Source organism: Neovison vison, chromosome X (assembly GCF_020171115.1).
Source record: "Neovison vison isolate M4711 chromosome X, ASM_NN_V1, whole genome shotgun sequence".
Classification (NCBI taxonomy): Eukaryota; Metazoa; Chordata; class Mammalia; order Carnivora; family Mustelidae; genus Neogale; species Neogale vison.
Genome location: NC_058105.1, coordinates 48962180 through 48982280, shown reverse-complemented (window position 1 = coordinate 48982280; position 20101 = coordinate 48962180). Strand labels below are relative to the sequence as shown.

General features: G+C 35.3%; 1 non-coding gene across 1 annotated transcript; it reads left to right on the top strand.

Annotated features, from left to right (window-relative positions):
* The first annotated feature begins 556 nt into the window (after window positions 1–556).
* On the top strand, window positions 557–666 carry LOC122897846. The gene has a single exon (XR_006382676.1). It is a non-coding gene; the product is annotated as a U6 spliceosomal RNA (small nuclear RNA).
* Window positions 667–20101: the final 19435 nt, after the last annotated feature.

The following is a 20101-nucleotide window of genomic DNA, read 5'->3' as shown; positions in this document are numbered from 1 at the left end:
CTGCCTGCCTTTCTGTCTACTTGTGATCTCTGTCTCTCTGTCAAATAAATAAATAAATAAATAAAATCTTTTTAAAAAATAAAATTATATCCACACAGATTCACTTTTCCTTTCTTCCTTTCTTCCTTTTCTTTCTTTCCTCCCTTCCTTCCTTTTTTCCTTCCTCTCTTCCTTTCTTTTGTTGCTGTTGTTGTTTTTGTGTTTTTTTGTTTTGTGTGTTTTATTGTGTGTGTGTGTGTGTGTGTGTGTGTGTGTGTGTGGTGTTCGTTTGTTTGTTTGGCCTATGAACCTTAGTTTTATTTTTTGTAACTTCCCTGACTGCTTTCATTTTTCCATCTTTATGGTTTTATACCTTTCACAGATGTGATGAAAATGTCATGTACTGACTTTTTATGCTTACTACTAGTAGTAATTCTGCAAAATTTCATGATACTAGCACAGGAAGTACATTATACAGAAAAAATGCCTAGTGTCTAAAATAGGACTGTCTGGATTTGTCTCTTGGCTCTGCCATACACATAACTGTCTCATTTCTTTCATCTGTAAAATGGGGACAGTGCACACTTCAGCAGAACATATACTAAAATTGGAACAGTTACAGAGAAGTTTGGTATGGCCTCTATGCAGAAATGACACGAAAATTCATATTTCATATTTTATATTTTTTGGATATTAAAGGAGGGCATGTGATGTAATGAGCACTGGGTATTATATAAGACTGGTGAATCACTGAACTCTATCCCTGAAACTTGTAATATACTATAGGTTAATTAATTGGATTTAAATTAAAAAATAAAATAATAAAATAAAATACAATAAAATGGGACAATCATAACACATGTGTCAGTATTAGAAGACTAAACACATACATGCTCATATTAATTTTAATTATGAGCTCCAGAATATAACAAAGAACATGTGTTTCTTAAAGGAAAAGAGTTTTTGGTATAAAGATGTAAATTAATTTTATATATGGTATAAATACCATCATACTATGTGTGTGTGTGTGTGTGTGTGTGTGTGTATGTTAGTGTGGTCATTAAATTTTTGTAAAATCAACTACAGGTTTTTTTAAAGATTTTATTTATTTATTTGACAGAGAGAGAGAGAGATCACAAGTAGGGAGAGAGGCAGGCAGAGAGAGAGGAAGGGAGGCAGTCTCCCCACTGAGCAGAGAGCCCAATGCAGGGTTTGATCCCAGAACCCTGGGATCATTATCTGAGCCAAAGGCAGAGGCTTAACCCACTAAGCCACCCAGGTGCCCCTACATGTTATTTATAAAATGTATTTTTCTACTACTTTTTATTAAAAAATAATTGTAACTATTTCAGATTACCTTGGACATGGTATGGTTGAAGAGAAAGAGCAGGATTTTTATTTAGAAAACCTGTACACCTTTCTCTCACTATTCAAAATTAGAGCACCCCAGTGAAAACTTTCATAAGCCAAAATTTTTAATAAACCTTTTTATATCATAGGAAGTGAAGAGTAGCACCTGTTCTCCAAAAGTTTTCACTAAGCCACTTCATAAAAAAACAAGCAAACAACAACAACAAAAAAACCCTGCATTAATGCCTGTTATTGTTAACCAAAGTAAATCTGGGAGGATTTTCACTTTTACAGAAAACAGCTGTTGTCATACTAATGTAGGTCTTTCGTAAAAGCAAAAATGGGTAATATCTGTATTCAAATTCTAGCTCTAATATTTACTTGCTGTGTACCTTCATGGAAAATTCTTATCTCCTTGAGCCTCATTCTTATTTGTAAAATAAGGATAATAATAGTACTCACCTCATAAGATTTTTATGAGGTTTGAGTAACAGGAAACACTCAATAATAGACATTTTTTATGTTAAATATTCAGACATAATCAGAATCCTGTGTACTTACACTCCTGGGTTCATATCTGTGATGGTTGATTTTATGTGTGAACTTGAAGGCTGTTTTTGGATGAGATTAACATTTAAATCAGTGGGGTTTGAGTAAATTCATTGCCTTTCATAATGTTTATGAATTTCATCCAATAAGTTGAAAACCTGAATAGAACAAAAACAACAAAATCCTCCCTGAGAAAGAAACAATTATCCAGAAGATTGTTTTGGGACTTTATCTGTCCATGGAACTCCAAGGTCTTAATAGTATCAGCCCACATTACAGTTTTGGATGAGAAAGTCATATTATTTTATTTTTTACATTGATATTAATCTATAATGTATTATTTGTCCAGGGGTACAAGTCTGTGAATCGTCAACCTTACACATTTCACAGCACTCACCATAGCCCATATCCTCCACAATGTCCATAACCCAGCCACCCTATACCTACCCAAACACCCCACAACAAACATAAGGTGTTTTGTAAGATTAAGAGTCTCTTATGGTTGGTCTCTCTCAAATTATATTACAGATATTATAATAAAAAAAGAATGATGCTGACACAAGAATAAACACATAGTTGTTATATACAACTGATCAATCACTGAATTCTACCCCTGAAACTAAGAAAGAACAATGGAAAGAGCCAGAAAACCCAGAAATGAACCCACAATTATATAGTCAATAAGTCATTGATAACACAGGAAGAATACCCAATGAATAAAAGACTGTTTCTTCAACAAATGGACAGTAACGTGTGAAAGAATGGCCATTTTTCTTACACCATACACAAAAATAAATCCAAAATGGATGAAAGACCTAAACATGAGGCAGGAAACCATCAAAATCCTACCAGAGAATACATGCAGTAACTTCATTGATATAGATAAAAATTTCTTTCTAGATATGTCTCATGAGGCAAGGAAAACAAAAACAAAAATAACTATTGGGGTTACATCAAAATAAAAATATTCTGCACAGTGAAGGAAACAATCAAGAAAACAGTCTGAGGGGTTTGAAGTGGCGGGGGGGTGGGAGGTTGGGGTACTAGGTGGTGGGTATTATAGAGGGCACAGCTTGCATGGAGCACTGGGTGTGGTGAAAAAATAATGAATACTGTTTTTCTGAAAATAAATAAATTGGGAAAAAAAATGGAAGGGGAGGTGAACCATGAGAGACATTGGACTCTGAAAAACAATCTGAGGGGTTTGAAGTGGCGGGGGGGTAGGAGGTTGGGGTACCAGGTGGTGGGTATTATAGAGGGCACAGCTTGCATGGAGCACTGGGTGTGGTGAAAAAAAAATGAATAATGTTTTTCTGAAAATAAATAAATTTAAAAAAAAATTAAAAAAATTAAAAAATAAAACTAAAAGAAAACTTATGGAATGGGAGTAGATATTTATAAATGATATATCCAATAGATTAGTATCCAAAATATATAAAGAACATATAAAACTCAACATCCCAAAAAGGAATAATCCAATTAAAAATGAGCAGAAGACAGGAATAGACATTTTCCCAATGAAGACATACAAATGTCAACAGACACATTAAAACATGCTCAACATCACTAATCATCAGGGAAATGCACATCAAAACTACAATGAGATATCTTCTTACACCTGTCAGAATAGCTAAGATCAACACTAGAAGCAACAGGTATTTGCCGGGGTGTGGAGAATAGGAAATCTGGCACTGTTGGTGGGAATGCAAACTGGTCCAGCTGCTTTGAATAGCAGTATGGAGATTCCTCAAAATGTTAATTACACAACTATATATTTACCAAAAAAATAATAAAATACTACTTCAAAGGGATACATGAACCCTGATGTGTATAACAGCATTATCTACAATAGACAAATTATGGAAGCATTCCAAGGGTCCACTGACCAATGAATGAATAAAGAAGAGGTGGTGTATGGATTCAATGGAATATTACTCAGCCATGAAAAAATAAAACCTTGCCATTTACAACTATGTGGTTGGGTACTATTCTAAGTGAAATAAGTCAATCATAGCAATACAAATAGTATATGAATTCACTCATATGTGAAGTCTAAAAATGAAACAAATGAGAAAAGGAAAAAAAAAAGAAAGGCAATTCAAGAAACAGATCCTTAACTATAGAGAATAAACTGTTGGTTACCAAAAAAGATGTGAGTGGAGGGATGTGTTAAATATGTGATGGTGATTATGGAATACACTTATTGTGATGAGCATTGGATGATGTATGGAAGTGTTGAATTATTATATTGCACACCTGAAACTAATAAAATATTCTGTACTATCTATACAGGAATTATTTTTTTAAAAAATAAAGGAATGAAAAAGAAACAGGAAAAAAAAAGTTCAAGTGACCAATAAGCAGATCATTTATCAAAAAATGTTAAAAAGAAAAAAATGGAGTCCCTCAGGGAAACTAAAATAATAGAATGGAAAAAAAATTATAAAACAAAAAACATTTTCAAAAGTAAAGAAGTTAAATCCCTTCATAGAAATGGTACAGTATGTCTCAAGGAATATTGACATAGTACAATATACAGTGAGATATATCCTAGCAAAATTATTGTACTTCAAAGATAATGAAAAGCTCATTCCCTGGTAGAAAGGAAAAAAAAAAGATTCAAATTTAGACAATATAAAATTTAAAAATTCATGGGCACCTGGGTGGCTCAGTGGGTTAAGTATCTGCCTTCAGATCAGGTCATGATCTCGGGGTCCTGGGATCAAGCCCCACATCGGACTCCCTGCTCAGTGGGGCGCCTGCAAATAGATAAATAAATGAATAAATAAATAAAAATTTAAAGATTCAGAATTATGACTGAAAAACTCAAAATGTCAATGACAAAAATTAAAGAAGACTAAAGTCTATTATGAGCCATGTTGAAAGACCCAATATCCTAAATGCCTAGTCCCTTCAAAATAATCTATAGTTTCAGTACAACTATAGCAAAATTTCAGAAGAAATTTTTTGTTCAAGAAGTTTGTAAGCTGATTCTAAAATGCACACAGAAGTGCAAATTGCCAAGAATAAACCAAGACATCTTATAGATTAAAACTTTATTACGCTACTATGATATTAATTAAGATAGAGTGACAAGAGCTCAAAGACAAGTAGACTTACAGAACAAAAGAGAGAGTCCAGACACAGATACATACTTGCTTAGTCCTATGGCAATTCTAGATCAATTTTGTATCCAGATAGAACTAAAAATTATTGGACAACTACCTCAACCATACAGAGAAATCCACCTAAGGAGTATTGTATATGAATTTACGGGGAAAAAAAATCTAGAATATACAACTGACCCCTGAAGAACATGGGGATTATGGGTGCTGACTGTCATGCAGTAAAATAACTGTATATAAGTTTTAACTCCCCAAATACTTAGCTATTTATAGCCTACTGTTACCCATTAGTCTTATAGATAGCATACTCAACCAACACATGTATTTTATGTTTTATGTATTATATACTGCATGTTTACAATAAAGTTAGCTAGAGAAAATGAAATGTTATTAAAAAATCATAAGGAAAGGAAAATATGCTTACAGTATTATGCTATATCAATAAAATCCTCATATAGGTGGGCCCATGTAGTTCACTCCTGTGTTGTTCAAGGGTAAGCTGTACAAAATACATTAATGGCTTTTGCCTAAGGAAATATTTCTATTACACAAGCATAAAAAGAATTGACCAGAAAGGGAGAAAAATATAAATTGTACTGCCAAAATAAGAAACTGCCGTTCTTCAAAAACGGGCATTAAGAGAGCAAAAATAAATAAATAAATAAATAAATAAGTGAGTAAACAAATAAATAAATAGAGTTAGTGAAGAAGGATTACATACGATACTTGTAACCCACAAACTGAATCCAGAATCCAGAATATATAAAGAAATTATAAATCAATATGGAAAGGAAAACAATCTTATTGGAAATATGTATAAGGGTCTTGATCAGACTCTTCAACGGAAAGAATGTTCATAGCAGCATTTTTCATGATAGTTAAAAATGGAGGAAAACCCAAGTGCACATAAGTTAGAATATGGATCAATTTTGATATATTGATAAAATATACAACATATTTATATACCTATGAATACACAATAAAAGTGTAAAAACTTAAGCTAAGCAGCATAAGGATTAATTTTGTTTAATAATCAATTAAAGAATCCAGCCATAAATTAATTCCTGTTATATTATCCCATTACTATAGGTTGCAAAAAACAGCCAAAAATAACCTGTGGTGTTAGAGGTCATGATACTTTTGCCTTTGGGAAATAAAAGAGTTTGTATTTAGGTGAAGACAGCAAGAGTGCATCTGGACAACTGATAATCTTCCATCTATTGATTTTTGCTGTACTTATATGGGTTTATTTGCTTTGTTGTAACTAATTGTTACACTTGATAATTGGTATGCTTTTCACTTGATATTTGATAATTGGTATGCTTTTCAATATGTTATGATTCAACAAATATTTTGAAAGAAAATACATTAATTATGAACACATTTTTAAAAGGTTTGTGCTTACTTCTTTTTTTTTTAATATTGTATTTATTTGAGAGAGAGAGCAGGGAGCAAGCAAGCATGCACAAGCATGGGGAGGTGTTGAAGGAGAGGGAGAAGCAGTCTCCCCACTGAGTGGGGAGCCCAACACAGGGCTTGATTCCAGGATCTTGTGATCATGACATGAGTAGAAGGCAAATGCTTAACCTGTCTTTTATTCTTATAACTACAAAAATGTGGAAAATAACATGTGTGCACATAGTATTTATCAAAACAAAATGTTAGGAACAACTTGAATATCTATGGTGTATTTATAAATAGAATATCATGGTACCAGATATGTAGGTGTTCTTTAGGAACTGATATGAAATTATTTTGATTTTTTTGTTAAGTAAAAAATGTGAAGGGAAGACCACTATTTTTTTTAAAGATTTTATTTATTTATTTGACAGAGAGAGATTACAAGTAGACAGAGAGGCAGGCAGAGAGAGAGATAGAGGGAAGCAGAGCAGAAAGCCCGATGCGGGACTCGATCCCAGGACCCTGAGATCATGACCTGAGCCAAAGGCAGCAGCTTAACCCACTGAGCCACCCAGGCGCCCAGGAAGACCACTATTTTAATAACTTTTCACTTATGTAGAAAGAGAAAAATCTATTTTCTTATTTATTTATTTAAGCTAATAAAACTGTATATAATATGTCTGTATCTTTGGATGATACATGATGTTCATAGCAGTAATGTCCACAATAGACACACTGGAAGGAGCCAAGATATCCTTAAATAGATGAATGGAAAAAGAAAATGTAGTTCATATATAGAATGGAATATTACTCATCCATCAGAAAGGATGAATAGCTACCATTTGCATCAACATGGATGGAACTGAAGGAGATTATGTTAAGTGAAAAATAAGTCAAGCAGAGAAAGACAATTATCATATGGTTTCACTCATATGTGAAATATAAGGAATAGTGCAGAGGACCATAGGGGAAGGAAGGGAAAACTGAATGGGAAGAATTCAGAGAGGGTGACAAATCACGAGAGACTCTTACCACCCTGAACGCGCCCGATCTCGTCTGATCTCGGAAGCTAAGCAGGGTCGGGCCTGGTTAGTACTTGGATGGGAGACTCTTAACTATAGGAAAAAACTGAGGGTTACAGAGAGGAAAGGAGTGGGGAGATGGGGTAACCAGGTGATGGGTATTAAGGAGGGCACATGATGTGATGAACACTGGGTGTTATATGCAACTAATGAATCATTGAACACCACATCAAAAACTAATGATGTACTATATGTTGGTTAATTAAACATACTAAATAAAAAAACTATATAATATGTAAACTCTTTTGTAAAAATTGTGGGAATAGTTGTATAGCCATATTTGTTCATATGTTAAAAAAACTTTATGTATACAAACATATATGTCTATATATAACATAAGTGCCATATATTTATGTGTGTTTGTACATATGAATATAAATAGTTTCATTGAGAAAAGGCAAAGTTGGGTGCCTGGATGGCTCAGTTGATTGGGCGACTGCCTTCGGCTCGGTCATGATCCCGGAGTCCCAGGATCGAGTCCCGCATCAGGCTTCCGGCTCCATGGGGAGTCTGCTTCTCCCTCTGACCTTCTCCCCTCTCATGCTCTTCTCTCTCTCTCTCTCTCTCTCAAATAAATAAAATCTTAAAAAAAAAGAAAAGGCAAAGTTATTATACATATACACATATATAAGCATAAATTGCATCTGGAAGAAAGCACAGGAAACACATAACAGTTATTAATGCTGGGGAGGAGAACTAGATGGTAGCAGAATAGAAAAAGGAAGAATAACTGTTTATAATATATTTTAATACATTTTGAGTTCTGTATAGTGTGCTTAAAATATCTATTAAAATAGTATTAAGTGTGAAGAGATTTACAGAAAAGCCTGACATGTTTTCATATGGCTTGATTCCAGGTCCACTGACTACAAAATATTTTCTGTAAGAGGTCAATTTAACAAACAATAGAAACTGTTTACTTTCCTAACCTTTGGTGGGAAACCCTGGTAACCAATTAAAAGGCTGTTTATTGATAACCAACACTTTAAAAATATTTTTACATTAAATTTTTGATAATCTTAAAATTATCTTTATAGACATTTCCTGTTCTTTTTGTGAAAGCTTAATTTTTCAATAAGCCCTTATTTTGTGATGAAAAGTAGTTCAACTTTTTAAAAATTCCACTCTAATCTGGGTGTCATCTTCTTTCTTCCCCATAGCCATTTCATGGTATGGTTCTATTAACTAAGCAGAACTAGTTCTTACAATTTATATAAACCCTGGATTTTCTTTTTGTTAAATCTTGCAAAATCTTCACATTTTTAGGACCAGTTTATGAAAGCCTATTTTCATATTGTATTTTGGTAGGAACTACACATTGCCTTTAGCACTAGAAAATAATGATTTATTTTATTCCATATCCTTCAGGAAAGATAGTGAGATCCCACTTCATTTCTAAGTCGATGAATATTTCAAGCACCCTATACATTTCTAGTCTACGTTACCAAGGCAAAAATTATCAAAACAGATGGACTAGGTCAACTACTTGTATAAAAATTACTGGCTTGTGTGCAAGTTTGACATAAGAGATGAGACTGAGCTAGAACTTTATGAATCAACTACATCCAATTATGACACATATAATAATTTGAATTAAGAATGTCAGAGTTTGTGAATAGGGTTAACAGATTTTATTTTGCTCCTTCATATAAGTAGATTAGTTTTGTCACATATAAATAAAATATTTTCAATGAGTAATAATAATTTTATTTCCAAAATTTCTTCCTAATATTTTACTTCTTAGTGATATCTTTAGATTCCTTTATATTCCTATTTCATCTATAGTAGTTCTCAGATTTTTTTTCAGATGTTTTTGAAAATGAAAATATCAGCACCATTTTCCCCCCCTCTGGTGTGCTCAGCCACATAAAATGTTCCAGTCCCTTGTGATATCCTTCAAATATTATTTTCAATATGTTAAGAAGACTGCCCCAGATTGATGCTTATCCAAATGGTTGATCATAAATAGTCTAAAAAATTAGATGCACTGGGAAATCAAAGGTTATATCTACAAATTAGAAGATTTCAACTGATCTTTGGATTTCATACATAAGTAATGAGTATAAACAGTTACATCATTGTTACTCTCAATAGATGATAGATAGGTATAGATATATATGAGTGCTAGTCACGTTTCATTTCCTTTATTCTTATATATGCATTTACATATATCTGAGAGGACGGGAATGTAGAATTTCACATTTGCATAGTATGTTCTTAGAAGCTTAGAGTGTAATAATTCCAAATCAGAAAGATGGGTATGGGGCGCCTGGGTGGCTCAGTGGGTTAAGCCACTGCCTTCGGCTCAGGTCATGATCTCAGGGTCCTGGGATCGAGTCCCACATCGGGCTCTCTGCTCAGCAGGGAGGCTGCTTCCCTCTCTCTCTACCTGCCTCTCCATCTGCTTGTGATTTCTCTCTCTCAGATAAATAAATAAAATCTTTAAAAAAAAAAAAAAAGAAAGATGGGTATGAAAATTAATGCAATTTATGATTAGAAGGATGATGACAGTAGAGTAAGAGGACACTAGGTTCATTTAGTCACACAAACACGATTAGATACCCATCAAATCATCCTAAATACTCCAATACTAAATACTCCATCCTAAATACTCCTGTCACACAGGGTATCAGAACATATCCATCTCCTATTTTCCTCTAGCATTGTGCAAACTGCTCTTTTTGTTTGTTTGTTTTGTTGTTGTTGCCTCTCTGCACGGGCTGTGATCACTCTAAGGTCAGTGACCCAGCTATCACTCACCCTCCTGGGTTTCCCAGTACTGAGTCAGCAGACTTTGAAAGCTCTAGCCACCAACTTCTACTTTTTTTTTTTTTTTTTTTTAATAATAAACTCATGGAACTCAGCCCATCTGGTTATGAAGCCAAACGTGTTATAGGAATTAGTCTTCCTCAGGTGAACTCTCTGGTGTGAGGGCCTGTTTTCTTCTCTCTCTGAGTGCACACAGCTTCATCACTCCTGCAGGCAGCCTCCCTCCACCCTTCTGACCTTAAATTTTAGCTGCACCTTCTTCTCTGTTTTTAGCAGTGCAGTTTGTTCTTTCCAGTCTTCAGATCACTCTCCAGTTTGGTGACGTAGATATGGATGATATCTAGTTGTATATGTGGACAGGGTGAACTCAGGATCCTCCTTCTCTGCCATATCCCCATACTTCTCTTTCCATCATATTAACGCTTGTTTACATGTTTGGTAGAATTCACCTGTGAAGCCATCTAGTTGTGGACTTTTGTTTGTTGGGAGTTTTATGATTACTGATTCAATTTCTTTATTGATAATTTGTTCAAATTTTCTATTTCTTCCTGATCAATTTTGAGATTATATGTTTTTAGAAGTGGCTGCTGCTGAGGTCAAAGAGGTTGCTGCCTGTGTTCTCCTCAAGGATTCTGATGGATGGATTTTGAGTCTGTTTTTGTGTGTGGCGTAAGGAAATAATCCAGTTTCATTTTTCTGCACATGACTGTTCAATTTTCACAACACGATTTGTTGAAGGGGCACTCTTTTTTCCATTGGACATTCATTCCTGTTTTGTTGAAGATTACTTGAACATAGAGTTGAGGGTCACTTTCTGGGTTCTCTATTCTGTTCCATTGATTTATGTGTCTTTTTTTGTGCCAGTACCGTACCATCTTGATGATGACAGCTTTGTAATAGAGCTTGAAATCTGGAATTGTGATGCCACCAACTTTGGCTTTCTTTTTCAACATTCCTCTGGTTATTCAGGGTCTTTTCTGATTCCATATAAATTTTAGAATTATTTGTTTTGTTTTTTTTTGAAAAAAAAAGAAAAGGAAAAAAAAAGAAAAAAAAAAGAAAAGGATGGTATTTTGATAGGGATTGCATTAAACGTGTAGATTGCTTTAGGTAGCATAGACATTTTCACAATATTTGTTCTTCTAATCCATGAGCATGGAACGTTTTTCCATTTGTTTGTGTCCTCCTCAATTTCTTTAATGAGTACTTTATAGTTTTCTTAGTACAGATTCTTTGCCTCTTTGGTTAGGTTTATTCCTAGGTATCTTATGGTCTTGGGTGCAATTGTAAATGGGATTGACTCTTTAATTTCTCTTTCTTCTGTCTTGCTGTTGATGTATAGAAATGTAACTGATGTGCATTGATTATATATCCTGACATTTTAGTGAATTCCTGTACAAGGTCTAGCAGATTGGGAGTGGAGTCTTTTGGGTTTTCCACACGAAGTATCATATCATCTCCAAAGAGTGAGAGTTTGACTTCTTCTTTGCTGATTCGGTACACTTTATTTCTTTTTATTGTCTGATTGTTGAGGCTAGGACTTCTAGTACTATGTTGAATAGCAGTAGAGATAGTGGACATCCCTGCCATGTTCCTGACCTTGGGGAAAGAGCTCTCAGTTTTTCCCCATTGAGAATGTTATTCACTGTGGGTTTTTCATAGGTGGCTTTGGTGGTATTGAGGTATGTAGCCTCTATCCTTACACTTTGAAGAGTTTGATCAAGAAAGGATGCTGTACTTTGTCAAATGCTTTTCCAGCATCTATTGAGAGTATCATATGGTTCTTGTTCTTTTATTGATGTATTGTATCACATTGAATAATTTGTGGACATTGAAACATTCTTGCAGCCCAGGAATAAATCCCAATGGACGTGGCGAATAATCTTTTTAATGTACTGTTGGATCCTATTGGCTAGTATTTTGGTGAGAATTTTTGCATCTGTCTTCATCATGGATATTGGTCTGTACTTCTCCTTTTTGATGGGGTCTTTGTCTGGTTTGGGGATCAAGGCAATGCTGGCCTCATTAAAAAGAGTTTGGAAGTTTTCCTTCCATTTCTATTTTTTGGAACATTTCAGGAGAATAGGTACTAATTCTTCTTTAAATGTTTGGTAGATGGTGCACCTGGGTGGCTCAGTGGGTTAAGCCTCTGCCTTTGGCTCAGGTCATGGTCTCAGGGTCCTGGGATCGAGCCCCGCATGGGGCCCTCTGCTCAGCAGGGAGCCTGCTTCCCTTCTTCTCTCTCTCTCTCTGCCTGCCTCTCTGCCTACTTGTGATCTCTGTCTGTCAAATAAATAAATAAACTCTTTTAAAAATAAATAAATAAATAAAGGAAGGACTAAAGAAAGAAAGAAAGAGAGAGAGAGAAAGAATGGAAGAAACATATGTCTGGTAGAAATCCCCTGGGAAGCTGTCTGGCCTGGGCTCTTGTTTTTTGGGAGACTTTTGATGACTGCTTCAATCTCCTTACTGGTTACAGGTCTGTTCAGGTTTTCTATTTCCTTCTGGTTCAGTTTTGGTAGCTTATACTTCTCTAGGATTGTATCCATTTCTCCCAGATTGTCAAATTTGGTAGCGTATAGATGCTCATAATATGTTCTTATACTGTTTGTATTTCCTTGGTGTTGGTTTTGGTTTCTCCTCTTTCCTTCATGATTTTATTTATTTGGGTCCTTTCTCTTTTGTTTTTGGTAAGTCTGGCCAGGGGTTTATCAATCTTATTAATTCTTTCAAAGAAACAGTTCCTAGCTTCATTGATTTCTTCTACTGTTCTTTTGGTTTCTATTTCATTGATTTCTTCTCTGATCTTTATGATTTCTCTTCTCCTGCTGAGTTTAGGCTTCCTTTGCTGTTCTTTCTCCAGCTCCTTTAGGTGTAGGGTTAGATTGTGTACTTGAGAACTTTCTTGTTTCTTGAGAAAGGCCTGTGTTACTCAAATTTTCCTCTCAAGACTACCTTTGCTGTGTCCCAAAGATTTTGAACAGTGGTGTTTTCATTTTCATTTGTTTCCATGATCTTTTTTTTTTTCAATTCTTCCTTAATTTCCTGGTTGACCCATTCATTCTTTAGTGTGATGCTCTTCAGCCTCATAATTTTTCAGATTTTCCTCTTGTAATTGAGTTCTAGCTTCAGAGCACTGTGGTCTGAAAATATGCAGGGAATGATGCCAAATTTTGGTACTGATTGAGACCAGATTTGTGGCCCAGCATGTGATCTATTCTGGAGAATGTTCTATGTGCACTAGAGAAGAATGTGTATTCTGTTGCTTTGGGATGGAATGTTCTGAACATATCTGTGATGTCCATCTGGTCCAGTTTGTCATTTAAAGCCTTTATTTCTTTGTTGATCTTTTGCTTAGATGATCTGTCCATTTCAGTGAGGTTGGTGTTAAGTCTCCTGCTAATTTGTATTATTTTCAATGTGTTTCTTGAATTTGCTATTAATTGGCTTATATAATTGGCTGCTCCCATTTAGGGGCATAGATATTTAAAATCATTAGATCTCCTTGCTGGAAAGATATAATTGGCTGCTCCCATTTAGGGGCATAGATATTTAAAATCATTAGATCTCCTTGCTGGACAGACCCTGTGGGTATGATATAGTGTCCTTCTTCATCTCTTATTGTAGTCTTTGGCTTAAAATCTAATTTGTCCGCTATAAGGATTGCCACCCCAGCTTTCATTCAACATCCATTAACATGGTAAATTCCTTTCCAGCCCCTCACATTAAATCTGGAGGTGTCTGAGGTGTCTTTGGGTCTAAAATGAGTTTCTTGTAGACAGCATATTGATGGGCATTGTTTTTAGTCCATTCTGATACCATGTGTCTTTTGATTGGAGCATTTTGCCCATTTACATTCAGGGTAACTATTGAAAGATATGAATTTAGTGGCATTGTATTGCCTGTAAGGTGACTGTTACTGTATATTGTCTCTGTTCATGACTGGTCTATTTCTTTTAATCCCTCTCTTTGCTTAGAGGACCCCTTTCAATATTTTCTGTAGTGTTGGTTTGGCGTTGCAAAATCTTTTAATTTTCATTTGTCCTGGAAACTTTATCTCTCCTTCTATTTTCAGTAACAGTCTAGCTAGATATAATATTCTTGGCTGTACATTTTTCCTCATTTATTGCTCTGAATATATCATGCCAGTCCTTTCTGGCCTGCCAGGTCTCTGTGGATAAGTCTGCTGCCAATCTAATATTTCTACCATTGTATGTTACAGACCTCTTGTCCTGAGCCGCTTTCAGGATTTTCTCTTTGTCACTAAGACTTGTGAGTTTTACTATTAGATGATGGGTGTGGACCTATAGGGCGGGCTCTTTGTGCCTCCTGGATTTTGATGCTTGCTCCCTTTGCCATATTAGGGAAATTCTCTATTATAATTTGCTCCAATATAACCAGCCTCTCTTTCTCTTTCTTCTTCTTCTGGGATCCCAATTAGTCTAATATTATTTCATCTTATGGTACCACTTATCTCTTGAATTCTCCCCTCATGGTCCACTAGTTGTTTGTCTCTCTTTTGCTCAGCTTCTTGATTCTCCATCATTTGGTCTTCTACATCACAGATTCTCTCTTCTGCCTCATTTATCCTAGCAGTAAGAGCCTCCAGTTTTTATTTCACCTCATTAATAGTTTTTTTTTTTTTTCCGACATTGTTAGATTTTAGTTTTTGTTTTTGTTTTTGTTTTCCTCCAGAAAGGGATTCTCTAATATCTTCCATGCTTTTTTGGAACCCAGCTACTACTTTGATAACCGTCATTCTAAACTCCAGCTCTGATATATTACCAATGTCCGTATTGATTAGGTTCCTAGCTGTCAATAGTGCCTCTTGTTCTTTTTTTGTGTAGTGAGTTTTTCTGCCTTGTCATTTTATCCAGATAAGAATAGGTGAATGAGAGAGTAAAATACTAGAAGACTGACAAAAATCCCAGGAAAATATACGTTAACCAAATCAGAAGAGAACTGAAACCATGGGGAGAAGAAATGAGAAGAAAAGGAAAAGAAAAAATATGTATATATTAGACTGGTTAATAGAACAGAGCCTCCCACTTGATTTTGGGTGTACTCTTGTCTCTTAGAAGAAAATACCTCCAAACATTTTAAAGAAGGAAAACCCATATATACAAAACGAGGGGTAAATATGATGAAGGGGTGGACTATGACTGTCAAGATGGAAATTTTAAGAAGATTCTAAGAAAGGAATTGATAAGTCAGCTGGAAAAAGAAAAAAAAATGGAGGGACTGTGGTAAGGCTGGAGACTAGAACAAAGCCATGTGCTTGATTTAGGATATATTTTGATCTATTAGAAATAATTGTATCCCAGAATTAAAAAGAAAGTATATGCATACAAAAAATAAGGTAAAATGCAATGACAGGATAAACTATGACTATAACAATGAAAATTTAAAAAGATTTCTTAAAAATATATTGATAAGATAAGAGTTAAAATCATTAAAAGAAGAAGGAGGAAAGGTTAAAAAATAGAATAAGAAAAAATAAAATTAAAAACATTTATTTTTGCAAGACTAAAGGATCATGGGGAGAAAGCCATGAAGTCTATGTGTTGCTTTCCCCTAGCTCTGGAGTTCCGCAGTTCTTGTTGATCAGCGAACTTGGTCTTGGCTGGATTTTCTTGCTAATGTTCTGGGGCAGGAGCCTGTTGCAGTGATTCTCAAATATCTTACTTTGAGGAGGAATTGAACTGCCCTTGCTGGGTACCATATTAAGTAATCTGTTTGGTTTCACTTTTGGTAGTTTTTTTCCCTGAACGCTTTCTGTAGAGCTGTGGAGGACAGGAATGAAAATGGCAACCTCTCAATCTCCAGCCCAAAAGAGCTGAGAGCTCAGGCCCCCGCACCTCAGTGCACCCTCAGAGAAAAGCAGTCAATCTCTTACTCTCCATGTTCTCCAGCCATACTCTGTGCTCACCCAGCCTGTGACCAAGCGTTTCTATCACTGGTGCATGGTCCCATTTGGAGTTCCAAACCCAGCAGATTCCTGCCACCTGCTGCTGTGCCATGCCTCCCAGTAATAGAAGGAGGGTGTCTCTCTGGATATGCCACCTGTGGGGTCTCTGCTCAAAGAGCAGTTACCCAACTGTGACTTGGATCCCAGTTTAAGGTAACCCTGAGCTGAAAATGCCACCTCAGCTCTGTTTCTGTAGCTGGCTTCCCCGCTCTGATAACCGGGAGCTCTGCCACACCAGACACCCATGGTCTTTCTGTGACTCCATGGTTCCTGAGACTTCAGTGTCCCCACAAGAGCTCCACCCTCGCTAAAACTTTTGAGTGACGTCCCTCAGTGGAACAGACTTCTAAACGTTCTGTTTTTGTGCTCTACTTCTCCACAGCTTGCCAGGACTCATCCCTTATTGAAAAATTAAGGACCAAGGTAAGTGAGAGTAAGAGTGATTTGAGATGAGCTCATGGACATGTCAGAGAAAAGATTATATAAGACTTTGCAAGCCAAAAGGACTTTAGGTTTTAAGTTTGGTAACAAGTCTTTAGAAAAAATGAACTGGAAAATGACATGAATACAGAATAGATATGGACATTCCTGCTGGGCTGACATGAGACAGTTTCTTTTATAGAAAAGAAAAAGTGCTGTATCCCAGTTGCACTTGGATAAGATGTTTAAAACTCAATACTGTTGACATAATTTGAGTGAGACAAATGTGATAGTGTTAGAAAAAAGTTCTCCCCACACAAGTAATCCTGCCTACAAACTGAAGTCTTTAAGCTCCACACTGCTGGAGGAGTAAGGTTTCCAAAATAGTAATCTGAACATACCATTATTTGCTTTAATAATTTTAAAGGCACATCATGATCTTTCTGGAACATGGTTTCTAGAATTCTTTCTCAATCTACTACTCTCTTTTCATTCCACATATACTGCCCTACTTTAATTTCCTATGTTATCTTGAGCTCTGGTGCTTCCTGGTATATCCCTTCTTTTGCATGAATTTTTTTTTTTTTTGGTACTCCTGCCTTTCACTTAGCACAGATGAAAGTATTTTCTGACCACACCTGTTTCTAAGGATGGTATCCACTATATTTAATAAGTGGTATGGCACAGGCACCAAACCAATCAGAAGAAATGCTGGATATAGAAATAATATTTTTAAAGCCATTGAAATAGGGCCTGACAAGGGCGCCTGAGTGGCTCAGTCATTTGAGCATCCAGCTCTTGATTTCAGCTCAGCTCATGATATCATGGTTGTAAGATTGAGTTCCACATTGGGCTCTATAATCAGTGCAGAGTCTTCTTGAGATTCTCTCTTTCCCTCTCTCTCTTCCCCTCTCCCCATTCTCTCTCTCCCTCTCTATCAAATAAGTAAATAAAATCTTATTTATAAAAGGGGGGCTGATACCTGATTACCACCACATTACTATCTGCTGTTATTATTATATGAAGAAAAAAAGTCCAAATATTTTATTGTTACCAACTTGTGGGCAGTTCTCCTGGATTTTTCTGTTATTTTAATGTAACATTCACTTTGCAGTATGTATGAATAGCTGAATCACATAGTCAAGACTTTCATAAAGAGTAGGGGTAGGATGAAAAGAAGAAGTGTTTAACCAGAATTAAGGTCAATATCAGTAGCTAGAGAAAGGGAGTGATGTGTTAGATTATGGGGCTTGAATTGTCAAATGATGAGTTTGGATTTGGTTCAGTGCATGCCAGAATATCATTGTAAGAACATGGTCACACAGGATTACAAGTTGTAAGTGGTGCTTGAAAAGATGAATTTTGACAGTGATATGGGGAGTGGATTCAAAGGCAAAGATACTTGAGACTATGAATTTAGTTTGGAGATTATCATAATCTTGCAAACAAGACAAGAATACCAGAAACCATAATTGAGACAAAGCACTAAATTTGATTGCTATTAGAAATCATGCTTCCTTAGCACAGAATGAGAACAGAAGAAAGTTGAAAGACAAATGAGGACACAGTCAAATAAGATAATGATTTCCATGTGCTTATCTATACTAAATAATTAACCACTCAGAGCCCATTTCCCTTGCCCAGAACCAAATAAGTGTATTGAGAATTAAGGAATTATTAAGAGGAAATAGCTGAGCCCAGCATCGGGCTCTCTGCTCAGTAGGGGGCCTGCTTCCTTCTCTCTCTCTGCCTGCTTCTCTGCCTACTTGTAATCTCTGTCTGTTAAATGAATAAATAAAATCTTTAAAAAAGAGGAAATAGCTGAAATAATCATCTAAACAAAGCTAAAGGTCATGACTGTGAAACAAATTTTAGTTTTTCATACACATATTTATATATGTCTTTGATCACACACATACAAAGTAGTAATATCTTAAGTTACATGGTGTGTTTTATGATGTGTTCTTAGTGAAAAGGTAAACCTGAGAGTTTGATAAAAACTAGAAATATATCATTTCTGGGTAAGTAGGGTAGGCTCCTGAAAATTGTTAGAACTAATCTTTAGGAATGTTGTATGTTATTTATAAACCTTAAGTGAGTTGGATTAATAAATCCAATCCAGTTTTCAGTTGTATAAGTTGATAGTTTCTCTGGAAACCAAGGGTTGAAAATTTTCATTGTCAAGTGAAATTTTCTAAGTAGTATACATAGATTTCTAGATCAGGTGGTAGAGATGAAATACTCTTAAGTATATCTGGATGTTGTAAATGAAGTCTAATTAGCTACCAGAATGTAGGAGTCTTTATTTAAAGTGCTTGAATGTTCAGTTAATTTCACCAAATGAATACATTAAATATTCTTTTGGACAGGGTTCATAAAAGAATGAACAAACACTGAACCAACTCTTCAGAATTTGTCAAGGCTAAAGGATTGACAAATGGTGGGCTTACTTACAAAAATAATGGAATCTCAGGTGCCAGCATTCCTTAGATTTAAAATTGTTGAATTTCAAACTCAACTGACAAAAAATGGAAACTTCAGGAGCATTTGGCTTCGTCATGAGTTTGTCAAATACTCAAAGGTTTTTTTTTTTTTTTTGTCTATTTCTGTTTGTTTCCTTATAAATATTGATTTTCTTTTAGTAGACTTTCCTAGTAAACACGCTTGGCCAGTTGATGGTGATGGGATTCTAGCATCTAAGTGTTGTTTTGCAATATATTTGGAAAACAACTTGGCAGTGTAGCAATATAGTTATCAACCATTATAACTTGATGGATATTCTATTTCTAAGCAGTCTGTGTTTCCTTTAAGGCCCTCTGTGTTTAACAATGAACACTGGCAGTACCCATGAAACAGTGTTTTTTTTATATATACTTGAACATTCTGAATGAATATTTTTTAAGGCCTGGAAAGACATTTACATATGGCAGAATTAAAAGTCTGAAATGAGTGTCTAGATTTAGCATTGGTAGTTCAGTTTTACCCCCATTGCAGGCACTTCAATGCTTCTGGGAAGAATTCCAGAACCACGAATTATGTCAAAATATGTTTTACTAAGATATAGTAAGACATATAGTGCAGAATCCCATGACATGTATTAAATCCTTGCCCTCCTTCCTTCTGAGGGCTTCTTAAAATAAATTAACTTAAAATTCTAGAAAATGGAAAGAGGAAAATGAACTACCAGGTTTGGATTGGTGAAATAACCTCCTTACTTGTGATGGCAAGTCATCAGAACAGTGAAGTATTAAAGTATTATCCTGCTGATGTTTGCCTACTGTTCAAACTAGAAAGGAAAAGAAATTCTTCTTAAATAGGAGAAAAACAAAACAAAACAAAAACAAACCAAAACCCCCCAAATCAACACATAAACCAATTATATTAGAAATATTTGGCATGAAGCAACAAATGATACTGAACACATGTACATGTACACTAAAGTAGACCTTTGGAAAAGA